This window comes from Eurosta solidaginis, chromosome 3 (genome assembly GCF_040869045.1).
Source record: "Eurosta solidaginis isolate ZX-2024a chromosome 3, ASM4086904v1, whole genome shotgun sequence".
Taxonomy (NCBI): domain Eukaryota; kingdom Metazoa; phylum Arthropoda; class Insecta; order Diptera; family Tephritidae; genus Eurosta; species Eurosta solidaginis.
The window spans coordinates 107472550-107484764 of record NC_090321.1 but is presented as its reverse complement, the minus strand read 5'-3'; the positions used below and the strand labels follow the sequence as shown (position 1 = coordinate 107484764).

The 12215-nt window shown below is 33.3% G+C and overlaps 1 protein-coding gene across 6 annotated transcripts in view; it reads right to left on the bottom strand.

The window, feature by feature from the left end:
- LOC137244225 (lysosome membrane protein 2) overlaps positions 1-12215 on the bottom strand; it is a 913474-nt gene that overhangs the window by 618019 nt on the left and 283240 nt on the right. The gene's annotated exons all lie outside the window — the stretch shown is intronic.

The following is a 12215-nucleotide window of genomic DNA, read 5'->3' as shown; positions in this document are numbered from 1 at the left end:
TGATACCCACATCGTACAAACAACTCATTCCAGGGTTACCCTAGGTTCAGTTTCCTACATGGTGATTTTCCCTTATTTTGTCTCCATAGCTCTCAACTGAGTATGTAATGTTCGGTTAAACCCGAACTTAGCCTTCCTTACTTGTTACTTTTTTACTTTGCATATATAAGATTATATATATGGAAAGTTTTAACTTGCAAGGTTGTTGGACGTGCACAATTTAATATATGTAGGTAAGTGTTTATGTTGTTCAAAATCAACGCAACAACACTGTTATATGTAAATATTCTCACAAAGTCAGTTTACATACGTTATTGATGTAAAGCTTCTTTAACATCGGTGTTTGACGTGATTTAAATTGTATTATGTTTGATATGTGCAAATTCCTAGAGAGCAATTATGTTAGTTTCCCAGCGGAAGTGAGTCTGCGATCCTTCCACGTTATGCATTACGAAATCCTTACAAGTAATGTATTACATTCACTAAGATTGTATGCTGACTTGTAATGAAGAAATGTCTATGCATTCTTCGTAATAGCGATTTTAAAACTTCGTGAAGGTTCGTGTAAAATACATATATACATACATATGTATGTTCATACTTTTACATATATATGTACATGTAGATCGTTTTGTGGCACGCGTCAGTCGATTATTCGTGTGAAAATTGTGCGCTGTAAATAGTATTGAAAAAATTGAAAATCAAAAAACCTCATGCAATAAATAATAAAAAACAAATTTAAACTATTTAAGTGAGTTTTTTAGTTAAATTACTTAGATTTACATATTATAATAATAGGTTTCTTCTTATTTAGTGTGTGCATTGTGGAGTTCCAGCAATCATAACTGCAAGTTCTGTGAACTACTGAAATATTGTGATTTTATCAGGGCCGGCTCTACCATATACGCGAACTACGCTGCCGCCTAGGGCACCAAGTTCTAGGGGGCACCAAATTCGGTAAACACTTTTGTACTAAAAATCCTTTTTGCAAAAAAATTTTTTTGTAGGGGCCCTATATTTAGTTTCATTAAAAAAAAATATTTTCACCTTAGTTATATTTTACAACATAACTTGTCGGTCTCATGCCCAATTTAGTATTTTGTTGACGATACCAATGCCGGTTGCGAGTGGCGAGAGTAGCTTTTCGAAACTGAAATTAATCAAAACGTACTTGAAGTAAAATTATATCAACTTTCTCTGAGTTGAAGGCGCTGAAAATGAAGTTTTAGTAAACATTTTTTTGGCAATCATACCGCTGATCGACAATTAAGTTTACCAAGAATTTACTAGGTGCGTTCATATAACTGCGTGTGTAAATGGATATAATTTTACACCTTATAAATTTTTATGCTTTAGTGAGTCCCCCTATAATTTACTTTGCTGTTACCCTGCCTTTGAATTGTACACTAAGTTGTACAGTGATTATTTTCCAAGAGCACTCACCACTTCGGAATTGTATATCATTCTGTGGGTGCTCTACCTACACTGCCGATTACAATTGCATAAATGTGCACGTGCTTAACTGCAATGTGTTGACTATACTTTACCACTTCGATTACAAGTATACGAATTGGTATAATGGCTGTATTATAAGGTTCCTTATCCTTTAAAAAGCGTGTATCGTTATGTGTATGACCTCTCTACAATGCCGATAAAAATTTCAGAGAGGTGTGCTTTAGAGTAATAAACATCCGAAGACTGTTCGGAGATCGTTTACTTACTCCATTACCAGTAACGATGTAAGTAATCAGTTCTGTACACAAAGCGGCCATGCTTATGGAAAAGTAAAATTGATTGTAATTGATTCTGGAAGGTAAGCTACATTCGAAGTGTTTGAGAAGTATTGGATTTCGTAATGCACATTTTTGCCGCTGGGAATATTCGGTATCTGGAGCATCGAACGCTTATACTTAATCAAACATAGTCAGCACAATCCAACAAAATGTTCGCATCGAACTTTATTTAACATCATACCAAAGTGTTTGCATGAAACCCTTTAATACAATTTATTTAAGATCATACAATGTGACCAGTGTTGCCAGAAAAAAATTTTCTTTGGGGCTAGAAAGAGCTAAATTTCTTCAAGAAAATCCAAAACCCGTTGCAAAAAGAGCTAAAAGTATATGTATATTTTTCAATGTAAGTTTTCACATTTATTTCAAATCAAACTTAAAGAAAGTTATAAAAAAGGTACAGTAAAAAAAAAATAAGGTATAATAGAGGTACATAAATAATACTGTTTTTATTGTTCTTTTTATATTTTTTAACAACAAAAATACGTTTTATATATATTATACGTTACAGTAAAAAAAAAAAATAATAAGGTATAATATAATATATAATACTGTTTTTATAGTTCATTTTATATTTTTAACAACAAAAATACGTTTTATTTTTTAACTTTTGTTTTTGCCGGTAAGGTATCGTGCGATATTTAAGATTATGTTGGGTCGAGATATGTATGAAGGGCCTTAGACTTGGGCCTTAGACTGAATTATTATTATTGCTACATTCATAAATATTTTTTTTGTTAATTAATTTTAATAGATCGTTGTTTATTTCAAAGTCATACCAGCATTTATTCAGCCGTTTAAGACCACTTCTGGAAATTAATTAATTGCTGAAAATCAAAAAATTCTGAAATCGCACATTACACTATTAGGGCAAAGAGGATAAATACAATAAGAGCCGTTACTCGTTATTTTTTAGGCATTTACTCGATGTATACTGAGAGGTAGTCGCTACTTTTTTTTTGGGCGAGATGTTTATAAATGTCTTCTATACATTTTCGTGGGGTATTTGTGTTTATTTTTCCGACTGTATTTAATTAACTTACTTAATTCTCTTTCCAAAAATCACAGTTGCACAAGGGGCTGACACGGCATGTATAAATGCGAGACAATTAAAAATGTCCCTCTCAGAAAACATTCGGCATCAACTTTTTCAATTTCCAGCGAAATACTCGCCACAAAATAACGAGTGACGGCTCTTATTGTATTTATCCTCTTTGATTAGGGTTGAATTCGTTATTTTCTTGCACAAATGTTTTGGTTGTAGTTGTTGTTGTAGCAAGCATGCAGCTTTTTCAAAGTTTTAACGGTGTATTCGATGTTGCGAGATTTACTTACAATTGTTGATGGTTTACAAATCGATCTTCCTGAGTAATTATAATATAATTATTAATGTTTCAGTAGTAGCTATAGGGAATTTGGTTCTTCTTTAATGTTCGTTATGCTTGAAGCTGCTGACTTTTTTCAATGGCTTTTGTATTTTAAAAATATATTTTTAGACTGTTATCCAAATTAATTGATTCTTTATATCAGTATTTTATTTTTTATTTTTTAAAGCGCCGTTGAGACAGGATCGCCAATGTAGTGGTTGATAAATACACCACTATTTAATTATACACACTATTTTTACTTTTTATAAAATAGCTTTATATTCACGACTCCTAAATGTATGCTATAATATGTTTATAAAATTCACAGCCGAATGAAAATTTTTGAAAGAATAATTTGAAAATAAATATTTAAACAACTTGATAAATACTACAAAAATTTAAAGTGAAACAGGTGTTAAGTTGTATTAAAGTTAAAATAATAAGAACAATACAATAAAAGTACCCTACAAACAGTGACTGTACTTATAGTAGGAGGGCTGGTAAGCATTTTGGAGCAGGTATTTGAGGCACAATGAAAATTATGTACAACGCTTTTTTAATGGTATCTAAGTATAGAAATGCAGAACTGGCTAAGGGGTGGCGGGGCTGAGACTGCCCTTGAATTTAACGAAAACATTTTTTTTTTATGCTAAAAATGTTTTTGAGGCACTTTGAAAATTAAATATGTTAAAATTTAATATTTGAAAAATATAAAAAGAAATAAGCCAGATTATTAGGTTGGGTCTAAAACTTTGCCAGGTCATTGCAAAATATTTTTTTTAATTGAAAACATTTTTTGAGGCACTTTGAAATTTATAAAAAGAAATAAGGCAGATTATTAGGTTGGGTCTAAAACTTTGCTAGGTCAGTGCAAAATAATTTTTTTTTTTTTAATTGAAACAAGTATGGACGGAACTGCCTTCGGCTGTCCCGAAAACTTCATACCTTTCATGATAATTAAATGGTATATTAATTTCGTCACGAATTCCACAATGGTAAATCCTTAAAGGAAAATAGATAGAAGTACCATTAAGTATACCGAAATAATCAGGATGAAGAACTGAGTTGATTTAGCCATGTCCGTTTGTCTGTCTGTCCGTCTGTCTGTTTGTATGCAAAATAGTCCCTCAATTTTTGAGATATCTTGATGAAATTTTGTGAGCGAGTGTATTTAGGTGTCCGATTAGACATTTGTCGGAACCGGCCGGATCGGACCACTATAGCATATATCCTCCACACAACCGATTTTTCAGAAAAAGAAGTTTTTTGTCATATCTTCCTCAATTTATCAGATTGAACCATTAAACTTCACCATGTGCTTACATATATAGCATATATTGTTGTCTGAAAAAATCATAGAAATCGGTGGTATATATAGTATATATCTCATACAACAGATTGTTCAGATAAGAAACTTTTCTCAATTTCTGCCCCATTTTAACAGCTAGAGCCTCAAATTTCACCAAATGCTTACGTATATAGCGCATATTTTTGTCTGAAAAGTCATAGAGATCGATAGTATATATATTATATACCCCATATAAACTGTCTTTTTGCCCCTTTTTTACGGCTAGAAGCATAAAATTTTGTCAAAAACTTACGCTTACCTCACATATTGTTGAAATAAGTGATTAGTGGTCATAGCTTATACATGCAGACCACAAAAACGTGAAACTTTGCATCCTCACACAAACTACCTACCTATTTTATAAGCTTTTATTTAGTTTCACTTTTGTTGTCTGTAATGGAATCTTGCAAGTTAAATTTGATACACTTCCCGGTGTCCGATTGAGCTGAAATTTTGCACACATTTATAACTCCGATGACAATGCAATATGACTTTGTTAGAATTCGATAAATTAATCTATAACACAGTTATCGGTAAAGATTTGTATTTACTTTGGCATAACAGCCTAAGTCCCATACAAACCCGCCGGTACCTATCCGTGGATTGTGATATTTGGCCGTGGTGAATAACGCGTGTCCCTCGTGGTGAATCTCAACGCTCGCGAAAAGCGGAGACACAACCCTCTGTTGTATTTCTGTGTATAACCAACATAGTTTTAAGGCTGTTTAACTCTGTAATCTTTTCTGTAATTTATTTTGCTTTTGGAAAAATTACCTATTTGAAAAAAGCTGGCTGAAAAATATTGGCATAACAGCTTAAGTTAAATCAAGAATGGAAAAACTTTGAAAATTTGAGCAGATGTGGCAATTTCGCGTGTCCGTTGAACGAAATATTGACAATCTATTGATCATCGCTAGGAAATTAGCGACATTCCACCAACTTAGCAGCACTTTGGCAATACTGCTGTTATTATTTGGCCGCTCAAACACACCCATATTAATTGTGCATTAAATTTAAAATATACAACTCAAAAATGACTCCGGTTGTTATGTCCGCAGCATTTATTTGGTGCAAATACAACAAAATAATTTACATGGTCAAAGCCATAATAATTTGCACGGGTCATCAATTCTTTCTCTGATTCAAAAGCTGAACTACCAGCGCTATCGCCATCAGCTCAGTGTCATCATTGCCAGTAGCGCCAATAACACCAAACTCGTGCCTGACACACAAAAGTCGTTTCACTCAATAGCGCAAGTGAAATGTACTACGCACTCACTACTAAGTAGCGTCAAAAATTCGATTGGAGTCATTTCGTCAATGAGCTACCATTGAGCTGGCACCGCATTGGCGCTGGCGCCATGCAATTTACATCACTAAAATTGCACGAATGTCCAGGCTCATGACTTTGTTAATCCAGATGGTGAAAACGAAGACTCAAAGGAATGCAACCTTGCAAACAACAGCCGTCATTTTCAAAGTGTAAAAATTCTGTGATACAACGAACGCTAATACTGTTTTCACACAGAAACCTTATGATCTCATTTCACCTGCTAATGAAATCGTAAATTTTTTGCTTTCACACAGAAGTAACTGCTCGATTAGTATGAAGGATGAGACAGACAATCATGGCGGAACGATACAAGGTGGGAGCATGGTGACATACCTACAACAAAAAAAAATGCATGTACTTGTAAATTCAATGGACAAATGTCAAAATCGTACTGCGCCGGTAGTTGATGTATCAAATCAAATAAAAAATGTTACAATCAGCTGTTCGATGCGGCCACCTTGTATCGTTCCGCCATGCAGACAATGACATTTGCTTTGACAAATGGCATTTTTAAGCACTGAACACACCAAAAACTAATAAGCGGAACGCGGCCAACAGAGTTGCATTGTGCTTTTGACTTCATTAGGCATTCGATTAGCTACTAATGAAATAATTATAGATTTGAATTTTGTAGGGAAGATTGAGCTCAATAAGCGTCTTAATGTAGAAAACTGCCTTTATTATTCAATAAGCCGTCTGTGTGAAAATAGTATATCGCCGTTAGGCTGTTATCGGTAAGTGTTGCAAACTTTTCTGCGCACTTGATTTTGTTTTACAGATTTTTGGCGATAGAATTTTAGCTAAGCGAAAGTAGGAATTTTATTTTAAAACAGATTTAACCCACAGATGAGAGATCTGCAATAAGTAGTTGTAAACTGAACGCGGCATAGGCAAAGTTAAGTTATTTAACACTGTTTGACACAATTTTATATGCGCTCTCTGTCAAAAATGCTTCAACTAACTTAGTCACATTTTATTTCGATTATGAATATGCCCCAATATATTTGGATTATGATATAATAAAATTAAAGAAAAAAAACTTTTTTAAAAATAAGCTTTTATTATTGGTTAATAAAATTAACTAAAAAGTAAATTGATGCATTAAAAGAAATGGAATAACTAAGTAAAGATTACGTAACTAATTTAAACAATATTTTACCCTACTAAAAATTTTAATAAATTCCTATTTAAATTAAATTTAAGAAAAAGGCTTTTCTAAGAATAAGCTTCTATTACTTGTTAATAAAACGAACTAAAAAGTAAAAAATAAAATTAAAGAAAAAAACTTTTTTAAAAATAAGCTTTTATTATTGGTTAATAAAATTAACTAAAAAGTAAACAATAAATTGACTCTAAAGAAATATAACACTTTATAAGTTCATTGTAAGCTTTAACGATAATTAGGCTTTTTCGTCTGCGACAAAAGAATTCTATATTGTACATAATTATATATTTTTAACATTAAAACTTTACACCTAAATTATTAAACCTTACAGCCTTACAGTTTATATCACAGTCCTAATTGTTCTAATAAAAGCGTGTTACATTGCGATAGCAAGAAAAGGAGATCCTAAATGTTCTTAATTATACCATCAAAATTCAACACGTTTTTTATTAGGATTTGGTAGGAATACTGTTCGTGGTATTGCATATATAAATAAATTAGCAGTACCCGACAGATGATTTTCTGGATCACCCTGGTCCACATTTTGGTCGATATCGCGAAAACGCCTTCACATATACATCTAAGGGCCACTTGCTTTTAAAACCCTCATTAATACCTTTAATTTGATACCCATATCGCACAAACATATTATACGGTCACCCCTGGTCCACCTTTATGGCGATATCTCGAAAACGCTTTCACATATACAACTAAGGCGCACTCTCTTTTAAAATACTCGTTAACACCTTTCATATGATACCTATATCGTACAAACAAATTCTAGACTCAGCCATGGTCCACCTTTATGGCTATATCCCTAAATGGCGTCCATCCATAGAACTATGGCCTACTCTCTCTTAAAATATTCTTTAATACCTTCCATTTGATACACATGTCATACAACCACATTCCAGGGTTACGCTAGGTTCATTTTTCTACTTGGTGATTTTGCCTTATTTTGTCTCCATAGCTCTCAACTGAGTATGTAATGTTCGGTTACACCCGAACTTAGCATTCCTTACTTGTTTTATTTTATATTTATCTTAAAAATCGCTGAAGTATGTACATCTGTTCACTATATATTTCTTATCTCATACCCCCGATTATTTGGATATTACGAATGGGATAATATTATTGTTCAGCCCCATTCATGAAAGGTATTAAGTTTTCAGCACAGCCGAGGACAGTCCCGTCCATACTTGTTTCAATTAAAAACAAATATTTTGCACTGACCTGGCAAAGTTTTACACCCAACCTAATAATGTTGCTTATTTATTTTTATAATTTTCAAATACTAAATTTTAACATATCTAATTTTCAAAGTGCCTTAAAAACATTTTTTCAATTAAAGAAAATATTTTACAATGACCTGGCAATGTTTTAGACCCAACCTAATAATCTGGCTTATTTCTTTTTTATTTTTTTCAAATATTCAATTTTAACATATTTAATTTTCAAAGTGCCTCAAAAACATTTTTAGCATACAAAAATAAATTTTTTTTGTTAAATTCAAGGGCAGTCTCAGCCCCGCCACCCTTAGCCAGTTCTGCATTTCTATACTTAGATACCATTAAAAAAGCGTTGTACATAATTTTCATTCTGCCTCAAATACCTGCTCAAAAATGCTTACCAGCTCTTAGACTATTATGAGTCTTTTGAATGAAATTTGCAATTCTATTTGAATAGAAGTGTTTATTTTCTCTTGTTTAGTGTATTATTTTAAAATTAAGACAAATTTCAATTCCAATATGTTATTTTATATAATATGAATTCTCCTGGCATCTACGTACCATTTTTCACCCAAGAAATATATGCGAAATTTTTCTTGAGCGTTTTCTTATGATGTGACGGACGTTTGACGCACAATAAATAAATAAATAAAATAAGAGGTGCGAAAACCTTCGGAAAGATTTTAGGCCGAGCTTCTCTTCCTATTTGCGTAGTGCTCCTTTTAATTTTTCTTACAATTTGGTGGTATGGGACCTACATGTTTTACCCCGACTCCGACCGGCATCTGCAAAGCAGAGGAGTTTTCACTGAAAAATTTGTAAATTAATGCGGTGGGGCGACCCCGCTTAGAAATATTTTTTAATAGGCGAAGCGCGCAACCACCACACCACTGAGGCTGCCAATTGAGGCGAAATATACAAAGAATATTAAATTTTAACTTATTTGAACAAATTCCTTATTTTATTTATTGGTTTGCTTTCCAAAATGTAAGTTTTAGCAAAACAAAAGTTACCAAGTTGTTCTTTAGATAGTAGTAGACATTTCTTTAGAGCTGCGAACTACAAAAGAAAACTTGACAGACGAAATTTTTCTCAAATATTTCTTGAGCGTTATTTTATGTGAATATTTTGGGTTTCTTAAAAACTGCAAAACTGCAAAATTCCGTAGAATAATTTTAATTATTTTATGGCGAGTTTACTAAATGTACCAGGATCTATTAGTGTAGCTGCACATATGAAATTTTTTGAAGACTTCGCTTCACGAATACTCACACCGAGGAGTCGTGCACTCTCTACAGATAAATTGATGTGGAAAAAAGCTAAATTCTACATTCATATATGTTTAATTGTACGTAAAAAGCCCCTAAAACCAGCACTGGTTTACCTTAAATCGCGGCATCCACATTAAAAAAAATTTAGTATAGGTGTATTTCTGTGTGAAAGCAGAGAAGTAACTTGAACATTTCCATTATCTTTCTGTTCTCTATGAACCTGCATCACTTCCCTGCAAGACACAAAAATCCGATTCAGCAATGTATCAGAAACAATTTTGTTAAAAATAACATATTCGAATTGAAAACTAATGAAAAAACATTAGCCAAGAGAAAAAGACCACTTGTGCTCAAATAGAATTGCAAAGTCCATTAAAGAAACCCATGAGCAAAAATGATAAATTATGATTAGAGGCGTCACTCGTTACTCGCGGCCATTTACTCGATGTTTTCTAAGAGGTAGTCGCGGGTTGTTTTTTTTGGCGAGATGTGCATAAAATGTCTTCTATACATTTACGTGGGGTATTTGTGTTTATTTTTCCGACTGTATTTAATTAATTATTTAATTCTCTTTCCAAAAATCACAGTTACACAAGGTGCCTGCACCGCATGGCTAAATGCGAAACAATTCAAAAATGTCCCTCTTAGAAAACATTCGGCATCAATTTTTTTTATTTCCAGCGAGTTACTCGCCACTCGTAGCAGACTGGTGGCTCTTATTATATTTATCCTCTTTGCCATAAGTAGAGTCACCTTTATTCCTGGTATATAACCGACTGCGTTCTTATTGGGCCGTTGCTCAAAAAGAAATGGGATGCAAATATACTTTTTGGCGAAAGCAGGAGTCCCCTGTATACGTTTGCTGAAACATCTTTAGAAAAAAGTTGCAGAAAACGTATGAGTTTTCTTGAGTGGTGGACACTACAACATTTTTCTTGAGCAGTTCTTAATGTTTTTTATGCTGTTTTACATTTCTTGTGATTTGAATTCAGTGTATGTGGCTCTGAAATCCAAAACAAAATTATAAGGTAAATAATTATTGAATGTTAAAAACTCGTCCAGAAAGTACTGATATATAAGGACATTATTAGATACTAGAGATGTATAACAAAAATTTTCAATAATATAGCGTGAAGTATTCGCTCCGCGTTTGTTGCATTCGTACTTGGCGTAAAGTGAGAAACATAACGACAGACAATGTAAATAATCTTAGTTAAGAATAAAATTGAAGGTTCCATTATCAAAATAATAATAGTTTGTCAACTAATAGCTCTCTTAATTTTACACACACGCTTTCCAAGGAAGCGTATTAAAAATGCTGAAAAAATAAAGTGCTACATAAATGACATGACTGACGTATGTCAGAAGTAGAAAGTTGGCAAAGTATGTCGGATGCAACGACTGATACGTTGCCTGTCTGCCGTTTACATTTACAATAAATATAGCCAACCTCGCTGTCAGTTTCTTCATTGTCCGCAAAGAAAGTGTCGTACTGTATCTGCTTAAGCCATTAGCAACATAGTTTAAAGATATGCTTGTCATTTCTTTTCGTTCGCAAAAGATTCACTTTCGTGCCAGCTGTTAAGAACAGATTAACTTTTTGCTGTTTTACGGTCAATAAAAGGTGTGTTCGGTCAGAAATTCTAGGACGGATTGTACAGCATCAAAATATACTACCATGCAACGAACACAAATTAGCAAACATTCGCTGGCAAACTGCGAAAACAGCTGTTTGCTTTAATGCAAAACCCTGCGTATTAGGAATGCACCTTTAGTATTTTCCTTTTCCGAAATATTAACTTTTCCAAGCGGTTTTCAAATTTGAAAAAATACAGTATTAAACATAGTTTTTGGTATATAACGAATTTATTTAAATGACTTAGTTTTAATCATTATAGAGCATAAACTTAGATTAAATTTGTACTGGCAGGTTTTAAGTTCACAGACTACATATTAATTTATTCTTCACATTGTAAATATCGACGTGCCATACGAAAAGTAACACTTTCAAATTTTTTAAAAAAGAAATCCTAGGGAAAAAATTTTGAAAGCGTTACTTTTCATATGGCACGTCGGTATGTACTTATTAATTTGTAAGAGCTGGTTTAAAGAAGCAGTTGAGACTTCTCTGTTTTTTTTTTTTGTGTATTTTTTAACACAACCTATACACAACTCACTAGTTAAATGCTCATGACTAAGTACATTTGCGTCTCGCGACACCGACAATAATTTTTCACACAGAAATTCGGGGAATACCCACACTTGTTTTTATTACTTGAGCTGCTAGCCATGAGGTATAATGCCCGCAGAATTCGGCGACAGAAGAAAGGTTTTAAATACTGGGCAAATGCCTGCTGCTACAACGAAAACGGCGGCCTTGTAACCGACGTCCACAAAGTACTAGATTATGGATGAAAAACTTCTCTACCCTCCGCCCAGGGAAGATGAACTTGAGCCCAAAATCGAAGATGATCGAGTTAATGTCCCCCCACCTGATAATGACGAAGTCAGAATATCAATAAACACATTAAAAAAGGACAGCAAAAAAGCATGCATAAGCTCCATTGCAAAGTATGGTGGGACGAAGGCATGCGTTGCGATTGGAATCTAAGTGTTCTTTTTCTAATACACAAGAAGGGGTATTCTGCAAACTGCGCCGCCTAACGTAGGATCAGCCTTCATATTATCGCTTATAAGGACCTGTGAAGC